This window comes from Phascolarctos cinereus, unplaced genomic scaffold (assembly GCF_003287225.1).
Source record: "Phascolarctos cinereus isolate Bilbo 61053 unplaced genomic scaffold, phaCin_HiC Scaffold_4;HRSCAF=312, whole genome shotgun sequence".
Lineage (NCBI taxonomy): Eukaryota > Metazoa > Chordata > Mammalia > Diprotodontia > Phascolarctidae > Phascolarctos > Phascolarctos cinereus.
Window position 1 is genome coordinate 272,388,113 of NW_027555847.1, and position 22,989 is coordinate 272,411,101.

The 22,989-nt window shown below is 40.0% G+C and overlaps 1 protein-coding gene across 3 annotated transcripts in view; it reads left to right on the forward strand.

Moving 5' to 3' along the window:
* Positions 1-2,909: 2,909 nt before the first annotated feature.
* Positions 2,910-22,989, forward strand: part of MACIR (macrophage immunometabolism regulator) — a 43,396-nt gene continuing 23,316 nt past the window's right edge. The window contains exons 1-2 of one of the 3 annotated variants that reach the window (XM_020974002.2): positions 2,910-3,109; positions 13,630-13,719. The gene's annotated coding sequence lies outside the window, so the exon portion shown is untranslated. Of the gene's footprint in view, positions 3,110-3,227; positions 3,424-3,656; positions 4,164-13,629; positions 13,720-22,989 lie in introns of those variants that run through there. The other 2 variants (XM_020974004.2, XM_020974003.2) reach the window with 2 other exon arrangements.

The window sequence follows — 22,989 nt, forward strand, 5'->3', positions numbered from 1 at the left end:
ATTTTGTGCCTTGGGCAAGTTCATTTTCTCTGCTGGCCTTTTCATATACAATTGAATTATTAAAAGCTTCAGAATCCCTTCCAAATGTGGCATTTACACCTGAAAGGTACTTGACTTTTCATTTCATTCTTTTTGTCTTTGCCCCTACAGCATTCGACTTTTCATAATTTTTAAAGGGATATATTCTTTTTAAAAATTTTTTACATTTTATTTTTTTCTCAATTACATGTATGCAAAAATTTTTAACATTCTTTTTTTAAAAATTTTGAGTTCCAGATTCTCTCTCTCCCTTCCATTCCTCCCTCCTCCTTGAGAGAGCAAGCAATTTGATATAGATTATATGTGTACAGTTTGGCAAAACATTTCCAATATTAGCCATGTTGCAAAAGAAAACACAGACCAAAAAAAAAAAAAAAGAAAGTATAAAGAATAAACCAAGAATGAAAAAAAAGTTTGCTTCAATATGCATTCAGACTCCATCAGTTCTTTCTCTGGAAGTGGAGAGCATTTTCCATCAGAGTCCTTTGGAATTGTGTCGGATCATTGTATTGCTGAGAATAGCTAACTCATTCACAGTTGATCATCACACAATATTCCTGTTACTGTGTATAATATTCTGCTGGTTCTGCTCACTTTACTTTGCACCAGTTTATGTAGGTCTTTCCAGGTTTTTCATGAAAGCATACTGACCATCATTTCTTATAGCACAACAGTACTCCATCACAATTGTATATCACAACTTGTTCAGCCATTCCCCAACTGATGAGCATTCCCTCATCTTCCAGTTTTTCTTGCCACCACAAAGAGAGTTACTATAAATGTTTTTGTACATATAGGTCCTTTTCCTTGATCCTTTTAGGGTACAGACCCAATAGTGGTATTGCCAGACCAAAGGGTATACACAGTTTTATAGTGCTTTGGGCATAGTTCCAAATTGTTCTCTAACATAGCCGTACCAGCTTCCAACTCCACCAACAGAACATTAGCGTTCCAGTTTTTCCATATGCCATCCAACATTTGTCATTTTCCTTTTCTATCATACTGTTATTCCATAGGGAGCCATCTCCAGTCATCCTGATCTATGTCTTGCCACTGGACCCAGATGGCTCCAGAGGAGAAAGTGAGGTTGGTGACCTTGCACAGCCCTCCCTCACTTAAATCCAATTCACTTGCATGTCATGGCACCATCTTCCTGATGTCATGGTCCTCTTCGAGAATGAAGGACCAACAACAACAACATTATTGAATAATAGTAGGCAATCTGACTGGTTTGAGGTTTTAATTTGCATTTCTCTAATTAATAGTGATTTAGACCATTTTTTAATGACAATAGATAACTTTGATTTCTTCTTCTGAAAATTGTTCATATCCTTTGACCATTTATCAAGTGTGGAATGACTCCTGTTCTTATAAATTTGACTCAGTTTTCTATATATTTGAGAATGAAGCCTTTATCAGAGACATTTGCTGTAAAATCTCTTCCCAAGCTTATTAATTTCCTTCTAACTTGGCTGCATTGGTTTTGTTTGTGCAAAACCTTTTAAATTTAATGTAATCATAATTATCCATTTTACATCTCAAAGTGCTCCCAGGGCAGGTAGGTGGATAGAATGTGGGGCCTGCGGTTAGGAAGACTCATTTTTCTAGGTTTAAATCTGGCCTCAGACACTTATTAGCTTTGTGACCCTGGGCAAGTCACTTACTCCTGTTTGCCTCAGTTTCCTTATCTGTAAAATGAACTGGAGAAGGAAATGGCAAACCACTCCAGTATCTTTGCCAAGAAAATCCTAAATGGAGTCATAAAGAGTTGGACACAACCGAACAACAACTATGCTTTCTATCTCTTGGTTGGTCATAAATTCTCTTATCCATAGATCTGTCAGGTAAAGCATTCCATGCTTATGATATCACTCTTTATGTCTAAATCATGAACCCATTTTGACCTTACCTCAGTATATGCTATGAGATGTTGGTCTATACCTAGTTTCTGCCAAAGAGCTTTCCAGTTTTCACAGCAATTTTTGTCAAATAGTGATTTCTTGAAAGGGACATATTCATACACAAATTGATCGATGGAAAAGGTTTATATAGTGGTTAATGTTTCTCTGTAACAAAAATTCTGTTTCTTAGCACTTTTTGCCATCCTGTCATTTCACCACTGCCAATAGAAAGGCACATTATTATTTTTTTCTTCCTCCATGGGTTTCTTGGTCCCTGTCCTCAAGGAGGCACATTCCAATGTAGAAGTTACTGGCCTGCCCCCCATTCTCGGAATTCTCTCCCTCCTCGCTTTCCTAGGTTCCTTCAAGTCCCAGCTAAAATCTCACCTACATGACATCTTTCTCTATCTCCCTTAATGCTAGTATTTTCTCTTCCTTGCTGATCTCTTGATTTTTCCTGTCTGTACGTTGTTTGTACATAGCTTTTTGCATGTTGTCTCTCCCATCAGACAGTGAGCTTTTAGAGAGCAGGGTTTATCTTTTGCCTTTCTCCACATTCCTGGAGTTTAGCACAAAGCTTGGCACATAGTAGGCGCATAATAAGTGCTTGTAGACTTGATGACATGACCTTGGGCAAATCACTTCATTCTGAGCTCAGTTTCCTCGTGTTGTCTGTAGAAGGAGGGTTTGGGACCCGATGATCCCCTAAGATCCCTTTCAACTTGAAATTCTTGACAATGAGCAAAACTGGAAGGTGAGATACAAGCACTGGACGTGTTTATCTTTGAGGCAGCCAGCCAGAGGATGCTGCAGCTGGAGTTGCAGTTTGGGACTAGGCAGGGGGTGCCACCCTTCCTCCCCGCTCCACCCTTCCTTGGGCTCCCGCTCTTTCCCTCCGAGGTGGCCCCACCCCGCTTCTGTTTTGGGCCCGAGAAGGCGGAGCCCGGGACGCTGACTGGCAGCGCCTCCGCAGCCAGAGGAGGAGGCGGAGACAAGCCCGGGACTGCTGCCGCTACCACCGCTCCTGCTGCCGCTTGGCTCCGCTCCTGGGGGGGGGGGCGGTTCTCCGCCACGCTGCTCGGATCTCGGGGCGCCGGTCTCCCTGCTTCCCCGGCCAGGCCCTGCCCTACCCAGGAGGGCGCTGCTGGCGCTGCGGCTCCAGGACCCAGGTAGGTGGCACAGGACCACGGCGCTTGGAGTTGCCTTTTGTACTGCAGAGAAGGCGGTACGCTTAGGTGTGGGTGTCTTACGCGCCCCCGCGACTCCAACGCATTCCCTCCCGCGAGCGCAGACCTCAGCTCCTGGGCGGAGGCCGGCCCGGGCCCAGCCTCCCAGGGACTGCTCGCTGCAGCTTGGAGGGATCCCGGGCCGCTACCGGCCCGCTCCTGCGGGGAGGCTTCGAACCGGCTTTGGCGAGGGCGCGCGCGAGTGTCTGGAGGTGGGGCCAAGGGGCCTGTGCCAGCCCCGGGGAGGGCGCGCGGAGGTATGGGGACCTAGTCCTGCAGGGATGGTGGTAGGGGGCACTACGTAAGAGGAGGATTACGGTGTGTCAGCGGCCCTGGGGTGGGGCTGGATGTGTGTGTGTGTGTGTGTGTGTGTGTGTGTGTGTGTGTGTGTGTCCACGACCGGGTGTGTTCCCTGGGAGTGTGGAATGGTGTTTTTGAATCCTACCAACCCTGGGCTCTCTATCTTTTGAGATCTATGCGTTTGTGTTTGTGTACGCCTATGGGCCGTGCAAATGCATGCATCCACACTTTTTACGGTCACGCACACACGCCGGTGTGTCCGGGTGTGCAGGGTGTATTTCCGGGGGACCGCTCTGCCTCCTGCTTCGTTTCCCAGCTACACCCGTGTTGCACTTGGTCCCTGCCCCGGAGAGTCTTGGGGGCGGGGGAGGGTGACAGATAGTGACTTGTGCGTGGGTGTCTCCTTGTCCTTATGGTGCCCTGCCCCTCCCCTCTCCAGCTTCCCTCTCCTCGCCGTCTTCCTCCCACGGCAAATCTGGGTGTAATTGGGAAGGAGTTCCCGCTGCCCTGCCCTCTTGCTCTGCCTGGGCACGGGGCGGAGGGCGGGATGGGCCGTGACCTGCTTCCTTAGGCTCTGCTGCCTCGGGGGGTAATTGTGGGTGTTAGCGCGCGCGGGCCAGAAGTGAAAGTGCCGGAGCGAGGCTGGTGGCGCTGGCATCCATCCCTGCCCCTCCTGGATTTCGGGTTACCTTGGAAGGTGAGAAGGGGCTTGCAAGAGGAAGTGGGAGGCTAAGGGGACGTGGACCGCGGATGCTGCTGCCCCCATTGTTGAGGCTGCCAAACTCTCGCTGGTGGTAGAACCTAAATATCACCGCCAGGATGGAGAGAAAGACAGAGAGACAGGAGTAGCAGGTTGGTGAGGGAATCCTTCTTCTGATGCTCTCCCGTCCTCTCCTTAGCCCAGCATTCTCAAGGACCTTTCTCTTCCTTTCCCACCCTGGCTTGCACGCAGCCCCAGTTAATCTATTTCAGCCTCAACGATTCAGTGCTTTTTTTCTCCCTTCTTTTTCCATGTGCCCATGTGAGGGGTGGTTAAAGGTACATAAGTAAGGAAGGACAGGGGCTGGTAACTTTTAAGTCATTTGAGAGGGAGAAGGAAGAATCCCAGAGATGGCATTTATAACAGCACCCATTGAAGCTGTTTTACCTTAGCTGAAAGGACAGTCTGCAAAGCATTCGTGGCACTGCAGCACGCCTAAGTTTTACATTCTTCTCTCCACCCCCCCACCCCCCCTCCCCTTCCGAGCTACCATATGCTGTGGGGTTTGTTGCTGATCTGTTGTTGTTGTTTAAATTTGCTTATAAGGCTCAGAGATGGAAAGCTCAGAGAGGACACTTCCTCTTCCAGAAGTTTATTCCCATTGTTTTTACAGATTTAAGTATAGTTAGCAAAACCCCTCAAAATCTTATGACTCTGGATTAATTTTGGGGTTGTGGTTATGCAACTAGACTGAGTGTAGCATATTTCAGGTTTCTCAGTTTTTTATGAAACTGTACATGTTAGTAAAATATCAGTTGAAGGAAGAACAAAATTAAATGGGAACTGAGGTGGTTTTGATTTGTTGAGATTAGAATGGCAGAACAGATTGTTCAGGGATAAAAACCCAAGGCTAAGAATATTTAGGTTATTTGTTGTTTTAAATGAAAGTCAGTACATTTTTATTTAGTATTTTTATGCATGCTGGTTCGTGACTTATTTTTCATTTTAAGACCCAGAATTTAGTGTGGCTACAGCAATTAAGTTGTTTTATTTAGATATACAATTTGAAGTGTTTTTTTTCCCTCTCTGATTTATATCCTGTAAACTAAAACAACAACAAAATACCAATGAGGAAAATCTTGAACAGGTCTTTTTAGAGTGTAGCCAATTCTGCACTTTTTGTTTGATAATCAGTATAACATTTTGGTTGTCCTTCAGAACAGATTTGTATGTTACAAAAAAAAAACAAAAAAAAAACTTCAGACAATCCTGTATTTCCAGTTATTGTCAGTCATGTTTGCAGCAGTTCTAAAACAAGGATGATTTCATCAATACTAAAGGCAACATTGGTAACCTGGTTTGTAGTTTTAGAAGTATTGAAAGATAATGAATGAAACAATGCTGCACTTTAGATAATTTTAAGGAGTTTGATATTTCAAATAACTTCCTTAGTTTGATGTCAAAGTATTATTTGTTCAAAGTATCAGAATGATTGAATGCCAGGCTCCTTAAAATTACTAAAAGTGCTCTTTTTCTAATAGTATAAATTCAAATAACTAGTATTAGAATAATAAATTTTGTCTTCATCAAATTTGGATTGTCCAGTAGTAGTTTTGAAACTAATTTTTTTTAGGAAGTACAAAATTATTTTCAGAAAAGTTTTATTCTAATTAAACTAGAAGTTTACCTTTAGAGTTTAAAAGGTTAGGGCTTAGGAAAATGCTGTATTTGATAGAGCAGAGTGGTTTGAAAGTAACAACCATGTATATGAACACACATTTTTTCTTTAACGTGTAGTGGGTTTTTAAAAAATCAGTCAAATGTTTTTGTTAGCATTATTGCCTCAGTTGGTGATATTTTGATCCCCTTTTCACTTGTTTTCCAAGTTAAAATTTTTCATTAGTTTGAAATAATCTTAGAAGTCTTTTAAAACTATCTTAGAACACTTATACTTAAAACTTTAAAATTAACATTTAAGGGTTTTTAAAAAAATATTGATTAATCCTCACAGCCCTTTTGAGTCTTCACCAATACTAATATCAATTTTCATGAAAAGAACTAAAGATTGTTTTTGGACCTTGAATTATAATTTATGTCGTTGCCTCACAGTTACTGTACTTAAAAACTGTCTCTTCATAAATCCTTAAATAGTAAATGAATTCATTAGCTTACCCTTTTGAGGGCATGTGTGCTGAGTTGGGTACTTGCCTATTTTGAATACTCTTTTCTGTTAATGTATCCCTATTGATTTCTTAGTGGAATTCTTTTTACTTCTTTTTCTCCTCTTTGTATTTTTAAATGGATGGGCACTGAAATCTTTTTTTTTTTTTTGGAGGGGGGAGGTTCTGAACTTCTCTGTCTTAAAATATAATTTAACACCCTGGGTAAGAGCTCCTGGGTCTTAGGAAGCCCTTGGCAAGTAGGTAATTTTAATCCTTTGATCTTGGGGAGATGGATGTCCTTTTTGTCTTCTTTGGTATCTTTTACTGCTTCACCTGTGTATGTGCAGCCTGTGTTCAGTGTAGCATCTGCAGCATCTTCTTAGGGAGTTTAATACCTTGGCTGGTTTCAGGTCTGTGTCTTTGCAGATTTCCCCCGTGTTTCCTAATGGGCCTTGTTTGCCTTTTCAGTTCCACCCCCTTTGCCTTCTGTGCTGTTGTTGATGAATTCCTTTTTCAGGAGTCTGGTTGCTTTTTACCATCTTTAGACTTTTCCATTCTTAGCAGTTTCCAGGATAATGTCACAGTGTTTTATGTCTGCTTCCACATGGTTTATGCATGATTTCTTGTAGTTCTGGGCATTAAATCTTATCTGCCTCTCTAGCTATGCCTTTTCTTTTCTTTCTTTTTTTTAAAAAAAAAATTTTTGCCGCATTTTGCCTTTTGCCCAAGGTGCTGTGTCCTCCCCCTCCCCCTAGTGTTGTCTGTGTATCTACGATGAGGTCCTAGTTATTAATTTCTAAGTTAAAAGTAGTGACTAGAAAAGCCTTATCGCTCAAGAGCATTTGAAATATGAATTAGTGGAAAGAAAGGATGTTGGATGTAGAGTCAAGGGCCTGGGTTCCAATTATGACCTTTCTACTTACTACATGTATTACCTTGGTCAAGTCATGTAGTCTCATTGGGCCTCAGTTTATTGACCTGTAAAATGAGAAGGTTGAACTAGATGACCTCTGAGTTCCCTTTCAGTTCTGTCTGTGATCTTGTGATCATGAAATTTTCTCCCCTTTTTGATGCTGTCAGATGTTCCTGTCAGTGGTGCTTTTATATCACAGATTCACTTTCAGTAGTTATTAAAGTGAAGGAAGGAAGCCAGTATTTATAAAGTATCTACCCTGTGTCAGGTGCTTTAAAAATATTGTCTCATTTGATCCACACAGGTGCTGTTATTATCATCACCATTTTATAGTTTAGATCCTGAGGCAGACATAGGTTAAGGGACTTGCCCAGGGTCACACAGCTAGTTAGTATATGAGCCTGGATTTCAACTCTGACTTTTCTGACTCCTCTATCTACTGTACCACCTCTGATCAAAGATGAAGAATTTCTGTGACTTTATGGCATGCCTTTACCTACTTAGTTTTACCTACTTTTAGAAAGTCACTTTTGGAGAATGTTCATCCTTGTACTTTCCCGTGGTATTTTCAGTAATGTGATATGTGATCTTAAATGTGATCTTTTTAAAATAGCTGTGTAATGACATATTACTCAGCATTCAGTTACACAAAATAATGAGTCATATCATAAACGAATAAAATGGTGACAAAGTGTAGCGTTCTCCCTTGGTTTCACCTTGTTGTGTTCTCTTTGATTCTGTGTTCTATTTTTAGCTGGGTGAGGAAGTGATAGGTAGAATCAGTTATTATGGTTTATTTGCCATGAAATTACTGACCATTCCCTCTGTTGCCCATCTGTCCTTAGTTAATAGGGCCCTTTCTGATTTGTCTTCTTCCCTTCCTCAAATTATAATAAAAGGTCAAGATATGAGTTGAAATTTAAATATTTTATAATATTCTTCATAACTGTTTTGAGTACTGTTCTTGAAAAAGCTGATAAAGAAAGCCTCTGAGAGTTCAAAATGAGTAAGTTTTGTCATAAAAGACACAACTTTGTAATATATTTTGGAATCACTTTATTTAAAATTCTAATCCTGGAAGCACACAAGTTATAGATGATACTTATAGCTAATACTTATAAGAAAGGGGCAGCTAGGTGGTGCAGTGGATAGAGCACCGGCCCTGAAGTCAGGAGGACCTGAGTTCAAATATGACCTCAGACCAAACATTTGACACTTAACAAGCTGTGTGACCCTAGGCAAGTCACTTAACCCCAATTGCCTAAAAAGCCAAAAAAAAAAAAAAGATAATACTTGTAAGGCTGAAACCAGGGAACTGAGCTAAGGACTACATGAAACTTCAATCTAGAGCATTATAGTGGTTAGTGTTTCCTGGTTTTTCTTTTTCCAACTTTAGTCTTTGATTTGTGTTACAGGTTGGGGCAATGTGCTAGGCAATGCAAAAACATATTTATGACATGATCCCTTCCTTCTAGGAGTTTGTAATCTACAGAAATATGCAAAGTATATGCTAAGGTAGTATGAGACCCATTAATAATATTGTTTGTTATTGGTTGATTTAATACGGTGATGTAACGGTTGTGCCCAATGATATTTGGGAATCTAAGTTCAGCTAAAAGTCATTAAATTTTATGATTTTTTACTTAAATTTAAATACTAGAAAATGTCACTAGTGGTTTATTATACCACAGTGCTACTGTATGTTGTCTCCCCCTACTAGAATGTAAACTTTTGGGGGGCAGGGAATAAAGTTTTGCTTTTTGTATTTGATCTCAGGTACTTAGCACAGTTCCTGGGATATAGCAATTCTTAACAAATGGTTTTTCATTTTGACCATTTCAGAATTATTCATTTTATAAAAAGATTCTGAATAATAGGCCTTTTTTAAGAGCTAGAAGGAACCTTAAATATTATATAGGTAAATACCCTTATAGAATGCTAATAATAGCTAGCATTTACATAGTGTTTTAAGGTTTGCAAAGTGCTTTACAAATATTATCCCATTTGATCCTTACAACAACCTTTTGAACTAGGTGCTATTATTATCTTTATTTTACAGATGAAGAAACTGAGACAGGCAGGGGTTAAGTGATTTACCCCTATAGCAAGTAAGTATCTGAGGCCAGGTTTGAATTCAGATCTTCTTGACTTATGTCTAGTATTCTGTCCACATCAACACCTAAAAGAAAAAAATTAAAAATTTTCAAAAAATCGACTGCTGCACAAAACAAGGCATACTTGTGTATGTATATGTGTGTGTGTGTGTATATGGGTATATATGTATAGATGTGTATATGTGTGTGTATATATGTGTGCGTATTTATCTATCTGTTTATCCAATGGGCTTATGAGCTCTCCATTAATGAATTTTTGTGATTCAATACAGATCAGTTTCTGTTATAATAAGATTAAGAAAGTAATTCAGTATTTATTATGCAACTTTTATGTATAAGCCACTATATTAGATGTAAAGGATAAGCAGGATGAGCAAGACCTTATTCTTGCCCTCAAGGAACTTATTAAATCTACTAGAGAAGATAATATTTTCACAAATTACTGAAGTACTAATTAGAATTTCAGGAGAGGTACAAATACTGTGAAGGTTCTGAAGAAGCCAACCTCACTGCTGGTTGGGTAGGGAATTAGCTCAGTGGCAACTACAAGGAAGAGCTGGCATTCAAGGTTGCAAAGGATTTTAGTGGTTGAAAATTGTGGCCACAGAGAACCGTCCAAGTATGTCTGGGTGATCCATAAAGTACAGGAGGGGAGACAGAGTGAGCTGAGGTTGGAGAGGTATGTTGGCCCTAATGTATGAAGGGCCTGGCATTAAAAGCCCTCCTTACCCTGTACCATTTATTTGGGAGGTCATCTCAGAGGGAGGGCTTTACAAATGGGAGGGGGGAGATTGGAAAAAGCCTCTTGAAGAGGGAAGATTGGAAGGAAATCAGGAGGCAAAGATAATTTTCTGATCTCAAAAGGCCATAAGTCTGGAGCTAGAAAGAAATTCAGAGGCCTGCTGGTGCAATCCCTTTCTCTTTACATATGAGGAAACATAAGCGAGTAAAAGACATTACTCTATGAAAATACTGCAGAAAAAATGCCACTCCTCAAGCATACCTTGCCCTTTTCTGCCCCTGTGGCTTTGCTCTTGGCTGCCATCTCCACCTATCGAATGAAGCCCAGCTCATCCTTCGGGATCTACTTAAATGTCACCTCCTCCACAAAACCTTCAATGACCCCTCTTTTCTCCCAACCAGATAGAATGCTCTTTCTCTCTTTTAAAAACTTTTTTTAAATCGTTGATGTGATCTCCTTGCTGTCCAACGGACTATCAAAGCATTCTCTAGCACCATAATTCCAAAGCCTTGATTCTGCAGCAGTCACCTTTCCTTATAGTCCAACTCTCACAGCCATTGGAAAAACCATAGCTTTGACTGTGTGGACCTTTGTCAGCAAGGTGATACCTCTGCTTTTTAGTATGCTGCCAGATTTGCTAGCTTTCCTTCCAAGGAGCAAGTGTTTTTAAATGTCATGGCTTGCAGTTGCTATCTGCAGTAATCTTTGAGCCCAAGAATATAAAATCTGACACTGCTTCCATTTCTTCTCCCTCTATTTGCCAGGAAGTGATGTGACCAGTTGCCAGGATCTTAGTTTTTTTGATGGTAAGCTTCAAGTCAGCTTTTCTACTCTCCTCTTTCACCTCATCAAGAGACTTCTTAATTCCTCTTCACTTTCTGCCATCAGAGTGGTTCCTCTGTGTATCTGAGATTGTTGATATTTTTCCCAGCAACCTTAATTCTAGCTTTGGCATTTTGTGTAATGTACTCTGCATGTAAGTTAAATAAATAAGGTGACAATATATAGTCTTGTCATATTCCTTTTCCAATCTTCATCAGTCATTTGTTTCATTATTTGGTTCTAACTGTTGCTTCTAGGCCCACATACAAGTTCCTCAGGAAACAAGTAAGATGATCTGATACTCTCACCTTTTTTTTTTCTACTTTCCTGTATTGTTTTTTGTTTGTAAACCTTATGTAAGAAGTTGTCTTCTGATATGAAGGGCCTAGGTATCACTGATTGTTGCTAAAGTCAAGTGAAGTCAACAAGAATATGAGTGCTTACTATGTGGGAGACACTGTGTTAAGTGCAGATGTTACCAAGAAAGGCAAAAATATAGTCCCTGCCCTTAAGGAACTCTCATTTTAATGGAAGAGACCACAAGCAGACAGCTATGTAAATAGAAGATATGTACAAATGAGTTGGGAGGTCATCTCAGAGGGAAGGCACTAGAAAGGGGAGAAGGGGGATTGAAAAGGCCTCTTGAAGAAAGGGAGATTTGAACTGTGTGTTGAAGGAGGCAGAGCCAGGGTGGGGAGAACATTCCAGGCATGGAGACAGGTTCTGAGTTGACAAGATGGAGGTTCTGTGAAGCACAAGATCAGTATCCCTGGATGGTAGAGCAAATGGAAGGAATTCAAGTGTAGAACGACTAGAAAATTCAGAAGGAATTATGTTATGAAGGGGGAAGTGGGGTTAAAAAAACCTAACAGGGTTTTATATTTGATCTTGGCACTAAAGGGGAACGCTGGAGTTTATTGAACAGGGGGTGATATGGTCAGACCTGCCTGTGCTTTAGAAAGTTCATTTTGGCAGCTGAGTGGAGGAGAGACTTCAGGCAGGGAAATCAATCAGCCGACTTCTGCTGCAGTCTAGGTATGAGGTAATGAGGGCCTGGTGCAGGGTGGTGGCTGTGTGAGTGGAGAGAAGGGGACAGATGTGAGCAGTGTTGTGAAGATAGAATCAAATTTGTTTTGTTTTGTTTTGTTGAGTCATTTTCAGTTGCGTCTGACTCCTTGTGACGTTTGGGGTGTTCTTGGCAAAGATGCTAGAGTGGTTTGCCATTTCCTTCTGCAGCTCATTTTACAGTTGAGGAACTGAGGCAGACAGGGTTATGTGATTTACCCATGGTTACCCAGCTAGTAAGTGTCGGAGGCTAGATTTGACCTCAGGAAGATGATTCCAAGCCTTGTGCTCTATGCATTGTGACACCTAGCTGCCCTTATAGAATTAACAGGACTTGGTAAAGTATAGTGCAGGTGTGGAGTCAAGGATGACACCTAGGTTTTGAACCTGAATGACTGTGAAGATTGTGGTCTCTCTCAGTAGTAATTAGAAAGTTAAGGAAGAGGGGAGGGTGTGTATGTATGTATGTATGTGTGTGTGTGGGAGAGAGATAATGAGTTCTGTTTTGGACTTGAGTTTGAGATGTCTACAGGACATCCAGTTTGAGATGTAAAATAGGCAGTTGGAGATTTGAGACTGGAGATTAGGGATGAATAAATAGAGAGTGTATGTGATTGTGTTAAAATTAAATTTCCTCTAGAATGCCCCACAAACACCTCAAGCTCAGTATGTCCAAACAACTCATCTTTTCCCATAAACCCATCCTCCATGCTTTCCAGTTTTCATTAAGTGTACCAATGTCTTCTCAGCCTCACTGGGTCATAAACTTAGAGTCATTCTTGGTTCCTCTCTTTCCCCAACCCTATCATATCCAAGTCCAAATTATAACTTGCTTTTTTTTTCCTTTTCATTGTTGCTTAATAACACAATAATAACAAAATGATTTATGGGTAGAAAAATACTTTGAGGAGTTTTGGTGTGTCTTAAACTGTTCAGGAGGAGATACCTACTTACTTACCCATCTATATATACACATACATATGTGTATGTATATATGTGTGTGTGTATTATATATATATATGTGTGTGTGTGTGTGTGTGTGTGTTCATATATATATATATATATATATATATAGAGAGAGAGAGAGAGAGAGAGAGAGAGAGGAGAGAGGGTGGAAAATTTAGCTAGTGCTCTTATTGTTTTAAAAAATTACAACTTTTCTTCTTATTTCCCAAGTGTTTGACAATCATTGTTTATTTCTGACAATAATCTCCTATAGGGGATTATAATTGCCTACATTTTACTGGTAAGAGGGAGAGACACAGAAAAGATAATTGTATGAATCCCCAGAAGGATCAGGATATTAGAGCCAGCATTTAATCTCTAGATTTGAACTCTCATCCTTTTGTTTAGACTAGTCAGCTTTTATGAATCTCCGCAGGGATTTTTTTTTTTACTAGAGCACAGGAAAAAGAACAACTAGCAGTTTAAAACTTTTGTGTTTTCCTTTAGTTCAACAAATTCAAAACTATTGTAATTGAATGAATTGAATGCTAAATCCTCTATAATTTGTACCCTCTGTTGATATGTTATGGTCTTGTTATTTTGTTTTGAACTTACAAATTATGTATTGCTTTGCAAATTGTAACTTAGAATTTTTTGGAGAGGTTTAAATTAAAGGTTTATTTTTATATTTCACGTTTAGGATCCGGAGAATAGCAAGAAAATTAGTATGCCTGTGTTCCCTTGGGACTCACTGGAAACTGTACCGTGACATCTGCTGGGACTTAGTCTGGTGAGCCATGTTTTTTACCTGTTATTTTGTTAAGTTCTTGAACAAAAACATAATTCTACCATATATTATGAGATATCATAAATAAAAATAAAAATATCAGACATTGTTGCAGATATGCTGTGCATACAGTACTCTGTTGTTTTTAATGTATTGAATGCTTGTAATTGCTGTTTTTTTAAACATTCTACATTGTAATTTGCTTTACTTTTTCACTCTGACTTTTTTCCTCTTTTGATGTGTAATATTTTTGCTTCTTAAAGATGGACAGCGTCTTATGGGCCATATTTCAGAGTACAGCAGTGATACGGTGGCTATTCTTAAGCTTAAATTTATTTCAAGGAGATTAATTTAGGTGGTATTTTAGTAAAAAATGTTACCCCTTGGTCCCCTGGCCAAAGTTTTATGTGAAATACTGGTTTTTTTATAATGATATGCCAAAATTAAGCAGTCATTTATACATATATTGGAAATGTGAAGTTCCTTTCATCATGAGTTAATGCATTAAAAACATAGTGTACTCCTGTGCTCTTTCTATCATGTTGTTAGTGTGCCTGTACCAACATAACTAAAGAGAACTTTTGCAGAATTGTTAGTTTCTTTACGCTGTGTCACACTGTTTATTGCAGCATTCCACCTGACCTGAGTCTTTGCAGGTCATTGCTTAGAATCACTTAGAGATATTGTCATAATCCTTGAGCTGAGCAGCTTAATAATAAACCATTGCCCAATTAGTGAGCAGTAGAATGATAAAGAAGAACAAGCTATAAAAAATACTTTGGAATTCGTTTAAAAGGCAGGTATAGGGTATCATAATTTTTTAAAAAAGTGTTGAGCAAGATAAGGGAGTAAAATTCCATTAAAAAAAGGACAAGAAAGTAATTGCATGTGGAAAACATCCTTATTGGATGTTGCTTGATTGAATTTGGTGTTTGTGAATTGGTATGTAACTTGGCATTGTACTAGAATACCTACTTCACCTTCCTTCCATCCAATCCCCAAATCAGACTTCTATTAATGTCAGGCATCTGAAACTCAACAACAGGCATCTGCAAATATTTATCAAGTGCCTACTGTGTACCAGGTGCTATGCTAGGTTTGGGGGATACACATACAAAAGTTAGTCTCTTTCCTGTGCTAAAGTAGCTTACATTCTAATGTAATGGGGGTGAGACAAGATCACAGAGAAGTAAATACAAGGTATATACAAAATAATAGTCATTTTTAGAGGTAGCACTAAGAATGGGGGGGATGTTCCACGGCTTCCTAAAGGACATAGGACTTGGGTAGTGGCTGGAAGAAAGCCAGCGGCCCCAAGAGGCAGAAATGAGGAGAGAAAATATTTTAGGAATTGAGGAGAGGCCCATGCAAAGACATATAGGCAAGACATGGAATGTAATGTATGGGGAACAGTGAGATCAGTTTGGTTGGAGAAAATGTGTTTGTGAAGGGAACAATGTGCAATTAATCTGAAAAGATAACTTGGAACCTTATTGTAATGGACTTTAAATGCCAGACAGAGGAGTTTATATTTTATCTTAAAGTCAATAGGGAGCCACTGAAATGATTAGGAGAGTGGCATAGTCAGTATTTGCTTTAGGGATATATCAGTTTGGCAGTGATGTGTAAGATGGATTGCACAGGAGTATTACTGGATACAGGGAGACTAATTAAGCCATTATAGTTTAGGTGAAAAGTGGTGAGAGTCTAAAATAGGGTGGGTGTTGTATGAGTACAGAGAAGGGTATGGTACAAGAGTTGTTGAAGAGATGTAATTGACAAAACCTGGGAACTGATTGGGTATGGAGGGCGAATGAGATTGAAGATTCAAGGAAGACTCATAGGTTATGAATCTGGGTGACTGAAGCATGGTGTTGTCCTTGATGGAAGTTAAGAGGAGCGGTAGGAAAGATGAGTTCTATTTTAGAAATATTAAGTTTGAGATACCTGTGGAATATTTGGGTAGATATGTCTCGCAAGCAGTTGTAGATGGGGATCTGGAGTTTATAAGGGAGATGAGGGCTAGTTCTGGGAGCCGTCTGTACAGGGATAATAGTTAAATCCACAGGAACGGGTAAGATCACCGAGAGAGTATATAGAAAGAGGAGGGTCCAAAAGAGAGCTCTGGGGCACATATATAAGGATGGGAGATGGATTATGATCCTGCAGAGGAGACCTTGAAGGACCAGACAGGGTGAAAGAGAGCTACGACACTACAGTTTCATGAAAATCTAGAGAGAAGAGAGAATCCCAAAGGGGAAGGCTGATTAATAGTATTAAATGTTATAGGATGATGAAAACTAAAAGCACCCTCCCTCTTTTTTTTTTTTAAGTAATAAAGAGATCATAGGTGATCTTGGGAAACATCAAGTTGTGGACATAGAAGCCATATTGCAAGGGGTTGAAAAGTGAGTGGGAGGTGGGAAAGTGGAGGCAAGGAGTAGAGAGGACATTTTCTAGAAGTTTGGCTGTGAAAGGCAGGTAAGATAGAAGATGATAGGTAGATGAAATGCTAGGATCAAGTGAAGGTTCTTTAAAGATGAAGGAGATCTGGGCATGTTTGAAAGTAGCAGGGAAGGAACCAGTGGATAAAAGGAGGTAGAAAATTGGGGAGAGAGAAAGGGTGGTTGAAGGAGGGCAGTTTGCTAAAGGGGATGAGTGGGGAAGGGAGCAAGAGCACCATTAAGAGGGTTGGTATTGTTGAGGGGAAGGACCATTTATTTCATCCTCTGAGATTGGATTAAAGATAGAAAGGACTGGGGAATGAAACTGAGGTGATTTGAAGTATGGAATTGGGGACGAGAGTGAGCTCAGGATTTATGGCCTTAGCTTATTTTAGTAAAGTATGAGGTGAGGTCTTTGGAGGTGGGTAATATAGGTAAGTTGAGAAGAGAAGATTTGGAATAGCCACTATAGGGAGTGCCTTGGGGTGTGCCATCATTGAAGTATCAGTGGATTCGCATGTAGCAGTGAGGGCACAGCTTAATTTCTATAGTGGCCCTAAATCAAAATGGTGGTGACTGCCTAGAAGGATTTAGCAACATTTCAAGAGAAGGTGGGTGGTAGGAATAGTGTAAGACTGGGTTTGGACAGGCATGAGCAATGATGGGATAATGGGTCAAGGGAGTCAAGGGTCAAGGAAAATATGAATAACTGGTTACTAAAAAGTCAAGATTTTGGTGGTGTGAGAGTTGGAAGAACAGGAAATTGATTAGATGGAGAGATTTCAGAGTTTTGGCTTGTGGAGGTAGAACATCTGTGGGTGATGATGAGGTCAAGGGTTTGGCCATCAATGTGTGTAGAGATATCACAATTCTGGTTCCCTCTTCTGAAATAGGTATACTTTCTCTCATACTCTCCCAACAGGGTCAAGAGGAGGAAAGGGATTACTATCAGCCCAGGTTCCTTTATCTGGATTCTTAGGGTTATTATCTACCAGCACCTAGGTCATTCTCCCTCCTTTCTCAAGAAGCTCAGTACCTAGATCGGTCTTCTCCACCATAATTCCTAACTCCTTCATAACTTGCCCCTCTCCTACCTTTTCTAGTCTTCTAATACCTAGCACCCTGCCTGACATTCACCACTATGTACTCTGAGATCCAGTAACACTGTCCTTACTGTTCCTCAAACAAGATATTCCCATCTTCCAAGTCTATACAGTTTCACTGATTATCTCCTATGTCTAGAATTTTCTTCTTCACTTCTAGCTTCCCTGGTTTCCTTTAAGTCACAGCTGAAAATCTTACCTTCTACAAGAAACCTTTCTCAGCTCTCCTTAATCTGAATTCCTTCCCTCTGTTAATTATCTCTAATTTATCCTAACAATACAGATAGACGGACGTGGACCTGGAAGTATTCCCATTCCCCCTCGTGACCCTGTCAGGTGGATATGAGAGAAAATGCACCTATTTCAGAAGAGGGAACCAGGATTGTGATATCTGTAGGAAAACTAGGTTTCTGTCATTGCTAGGCGATGGGAAGAGTGTGAGATATATTGGTTAAAAATAGAACAAAGGTTCCATAGGAACGTAGAAGTTGAGAGCTGAATTAGTAACCTGGGAGGACTGGGGCCATCATGGTCATGGATGAGGGAGTGTGGAATGTGACTGAGGGAAGAGAACTCAGTTTGGAAGCCTGCAAGTTAGAATCACAAGGGTTTTAGAGTGGAGCCACAGGGCAGTAGGTTATCATGCCCTCTTTAGCAGTAATGGCAAATTTTATCTTCTTATTGTTTTCTGAGCAAGAAGTAGAAAGTGAGTGTGACGGGGGGTGGGAGGGGAAGGGGACAGGATTGGCAAGGTGCCCTCCCTGCTTGGCCTTGTTGTGCTCATGAAATTAAGCTTTATTTGAAATTGAAGTGAGATTTAATTTACTCTCCAATCAAGCCAGGGCAATTCTGCCCCATTGTAAGATCCAAAGCTCAGTGGATTCATTTCCCAGGGTGGGAGTGGTAATGTGTGAGCAGGATTTCTGGAGGACCGAAGCTTCTCTGCTTCTGGAGGTGAGAGATGGATGGCAGAGCAGAGGGCAGTATGGCCATCCTGTGGCTAGGATGTGATGTCCTGGTGGAATGGGTAGATAGGAAGAAGCTTGTTACAGTATTGATGAGTTTTGATTTACACGTATACCAGTCACAAATAGGAGCGGTGCTGCTGCTAAGACACGGACCAAAATTCAGCAGAAATCCAGGGGACCTGTCCTGGTTCTGCTGCGTATTATTTGTAAGATCTTGGGCCTAACTGGGTTATTTCACCTCACTGATTTCACCTTTATCATCTATGAAGTGAAGGGATTGGGCCTGGATGGTGTGGAAGATCCTTTGCAGGCCTAAATCTCATAATCCAGTAAATAAAGAAGTAAAAAAAGGCTTTTGAGTAAGCTGAGTAGTTGCTATAAAGCCTTTTATTTGTTTTGTAGGAGAAACCCCCAGGCCCTGGTTCAGAGACCACCTTCTCTTACTTAATTAGCACTTCTAGCAAGTTTGATTTCTTTGCCCACAGAAGATTAGAACTAGCAGGTTGTGGGGTGGAGTGAGGTAAAGGGAGTACTGTGAATTGTCTACAGTTGCCTCCATTTCCTTTTCCTCTCACTCCTCAGCTCTGCATTTTGAGTTCCTACCTCATCACTCAACTGAAACTGTTTTTTTCCCCCAAAGTTAGCAACAGTGTTTTAACTGCCAAATCTGATGGTCTTTTTCTCAGTCCTGCCAGTCAGTCACCATTTGTCACATACCTACTCTGTGTCAGGGATTGTGCTAAGTGCTGGGGATACAAATGATTAAAAAAAAAAAAGACAATTCTCGCCCATAGTGAGTTTATAAAATCCATCTTTTTTTTTCTTTCTTTCTTTTTTTTTTTTTGGCGAGGCATTTGGGATTAAGTGACTTGCCCGGGGTCACACAGCTAGTGAGTAGCATGTGTCTGAGGCCAGATTCGAACTCAGGTCTTCTTGAATCCAGGGCTAGTGCTCTATCCACTGTGCCACCTAGCTGCCCAAGGAGCTTATAATCTAATAGGGCAAGACAACATAAAAAGAAGCAGAAAAATCAGCAGGGGACTAGTCCAAGAAGTCTCAAAGTAGTGCATCCAGATGGGAAATAAGATGTCTGAGCTGAGATCCTTCCTTAAATGGAGGTTTTGCAGTCCTCAGCTTTCTTAACCTACCTGCCATGGTTAACATCGTTGACCATCCTCTCTTTGTCTTTCTGTCTTCCTCTCTGATTTTTTGGGACGCTACTGTTTCCTATTTGATTGGCCACTCCTTTGCAGTTTCCTTTGCTGGTTCATCATCCATATCCCATCCTTTAAATATAGATATTCCCCTAGGCTCTTTCTGGGCTTTCTTCTTTTTAAGGTGGTATAGTGAATAGAACATTGGACTTAGAGTCAGGAAGACATGAGTTCAGATCTTGCCTCAGATACTGCGTGGGGAACCTGGACAAATTCTTCTCTGGGACTCATTTTCCTCATTTGTGAAATATAAGGAAACATTAAAGACTAATTATAAGGTGCTCATTAAGATCAAACTGTTTACATATATATGTGAAAATGTTATTGATATTCTTAAAGCTGTCATTACTAAGGTGGTTTGAAAGAAAGGCTGAGTTGTGTATGATGGGGTGATTCTAAAAAACAAAACTGGGTAGGAAAAGGTAAAAAAGGAGCAATTGTCACATAAAAATGAGACCTGAAATGAAGAACTAATACAGAGGAAGCAAGGTGAGGGTTGGAGAGCTTGATAGTATTGCAACCTTACTCTCATCTGGGTTGAAGAGGAAGAAATGTGTACATCTGGAGGGGTATGAAAGCCTTCTGAACTTGTAGAGAGGTGAAAAAACTGGGGGACGGGATAGGGAAGGAACTTTTAGAAGGGTGTATAGATTAAGATCTAGAAGGGTGGGGGGAGAAGATAAGGGAGGTACTTTTGGAGGGGTATATAGATTAAAATTTGGAGGGTGGGGGGAAGATAAGGGAGAGAATTTTAGGGTGGGTAAAATAAAGAATAGGAAAGTAAGGGGAGAAAACAAGGTAATGCGGATAGGGTAAAGAGAGACTAAGAAGGAAAACAGTGAGTAAAAATAAGATGGAGGGAAATTCACACATAGTAATTATAACTTTGAATGAGAATGGGAAAGCTCACCCATAAAACAGAAAGGGATAGCAGAATGGATTAAAAATCAGAATCCAACAATATGTTATTTATAAGAAACACATTTAAGAGTGGGAAATATATACAGAATTAAAATGGATGGTTGGAGCAGAATTTATTATGCTTTAGCTGATTTAAAAAAAAAAAGCAGGGGTGGCAATTAGGATCCAAGATCAGAAGGAAAGCAGAAAATTGGGGAAAAAATTTCTAGGTTTCTCAGAAAAAGGTCTCATATCTCAAATATATAAAGAATTTTGTCAAATCTGTAAGAATACAAGTCATTCCCCAATTGATAAATAGTGAAAGGATATGAGCAGACAATTTTCCAATGAAGAAATCAAAACCATGTGTAGTCATATGAAAAAATGCTCTGAATCATTATTGATTAGAGAAATGAAAAGTCAAACAACCTTGAGATATCATTTTACATCTACCAGATTGGCTAAAATGATTGAAGAAGAAAGCAACAAATGTTGGAATGGATATGGAAAAATTGGGACACTAATTCATTGTTGGTGGAATTGTGAACTGATCCAACTATTTTGGAGAACAGTCTGGAATTAGGCCCAAAGAGTTATTAAGCTGCCTATATACCCTTTGACTCAGCAATACCACTTCTAGGTCCGTTTCCAAAGATGATTAGAGAAAAAGGAAAAGAACCTGTATGTTCTAAAATGTTTATAGCAGCTCTCTTTGTGGTGGCAAAGAACTAGAAATTGCAGGGATGCCCAACAATTGGAGAATGGCTGAATAAGTTGTGGTATATGATTGTGATGGGATACTACTGTGCTATAAGAAATGATGAGCTCAATAATCCTAGAAGAACATGGAAACATTTGCATGAAATTATGAAGTGAAATGAGCAGAACCAAGAGAATGCAGTATACATTAACAGCAATATTTTAAGAGTGACTTTGAACAAATAAGTCATTTTGAATATTATAAATACCCAAATTAACTATAAAGGACATATGAAGAAAGATGCTGTCTGCATCCAGAAAAGAACTGATAGATAGAAGTATGTATAGAATAATTTTATACACACACACACACACACACACACACACACACACACACACACCCCTATTTGTGTGTAATGGTAGCCATCTTTAGGGTGGGGGAGGGAGAGAAGAAAAAAATGAAAAAAAATATGGTTAACATATTTAAAAGAAATAGCAAGTTGTATATAATAGATTTTGAGTTTCATATGCAATCATCTTTTTAAAAATCATACTATGTTATGGAAATGTTTGTTTTATTCCATAAATTAAAAAAATTTTTAAATGATGGGGTTGGACTTGATGACTTGTAAGGTCCTTTCCAGCCTAAGAATCTCTCTGTACACCCTTTCTCTTGGTGATCTGGTTTCATCTCTCACATGTCTTCCTAAGATCTATGTATCCAGCGCTGAACTCTGCTTAACCCTGGCACCACATTACCAGCTGCCTCTTGGACATTTCATATGGAATGTCCTAGAAACATCACAAACTCTGAAAGAGTTCCCCCACGCTTTGTCCTCTTCCAGCTGCCTTATTTCTGTCCTTGTGTCACCATTCTTCTGTTCTACCTGGTGCATAAGTCAATGTTATCCTTAACTCTTCCCCTCACATAGCCAATTAGTTGTCAGATTTCGCTGTTTCTACCTCCAGAGCACCTCTTACATGCTACCCTTCTTATCATTTCATGCCTCATCATTGCAGTGGCCTCCTATTTGATGTCCTTGTCATAAGTCTCTCACCACTCTTTGTCATCATTATTCATCACTGCTGCTGCTAAAATATTTTTCTTTGGTGTATATCTGACTATGTCACAGCCCTATTCAGTAAATTCCAGTGGCTCCCAGTTGCTGCTAAGATCAAATAGGATCATAGGGTCATATATTTAGAATTGAAGGAGCCTTAGTAGTCATCTAGTGCAACCTCTTGTTTGAGAAACTGTGGCAAAGAGATTCCTGATGAAAGTTATGAAGCAAGCCAAAATTAAAACAAAAGTCTTCTGACTCCAAATTCAGTACTTTTCCATTGCACAAATGCTTTCAGTCATGAGCTTTGTATGGTCTTTAAGCCTTTTACAACTTGGGCTTAGCTTGTCTTTCTGTTTTTTTTCTTTTTGTCTTTCTGTTTGTTCCCTTTCTGCACTCTTCTGTGTAGCCAAACTTGCATTCTCTCCCAAGTCCCTCATGGGTCACATCTATAGATCATCTTTCATGCTTGGAAGGCATTTCCTCACCTGCCTCAGAGAATCTTTTACTTCCTTTAAGATAGAGCTCAAGCACAGCCTTCTACAAAAGTCCTGACATTCCCAATTGCCAATGTCATCCCTCCCTAATTATCTTGTATTTACTCTCGTTGTACTTGTGTGCCTCCTCTGTTAGGGTATAAGGTCCTTGAGAGTAGGGATTGTTTCCTTTCCTGTCTTTGTATCCGTTTTCAGCATCCATCTTCTAGCATGATGCTGTTTGTTATATAGTGGGTGCTTACTAAATGCTTGTTGGTTGATAGTTAGAAAGTAAGCAAGCTGGTAGCAGAGGCAGAATAAGGAAATGTATAAAAATAAATAGATAAACTGAGAAAGCATAACATCTTTATGCATCTTAGCCATGAAAGCATTATTGTGTTTGAGACA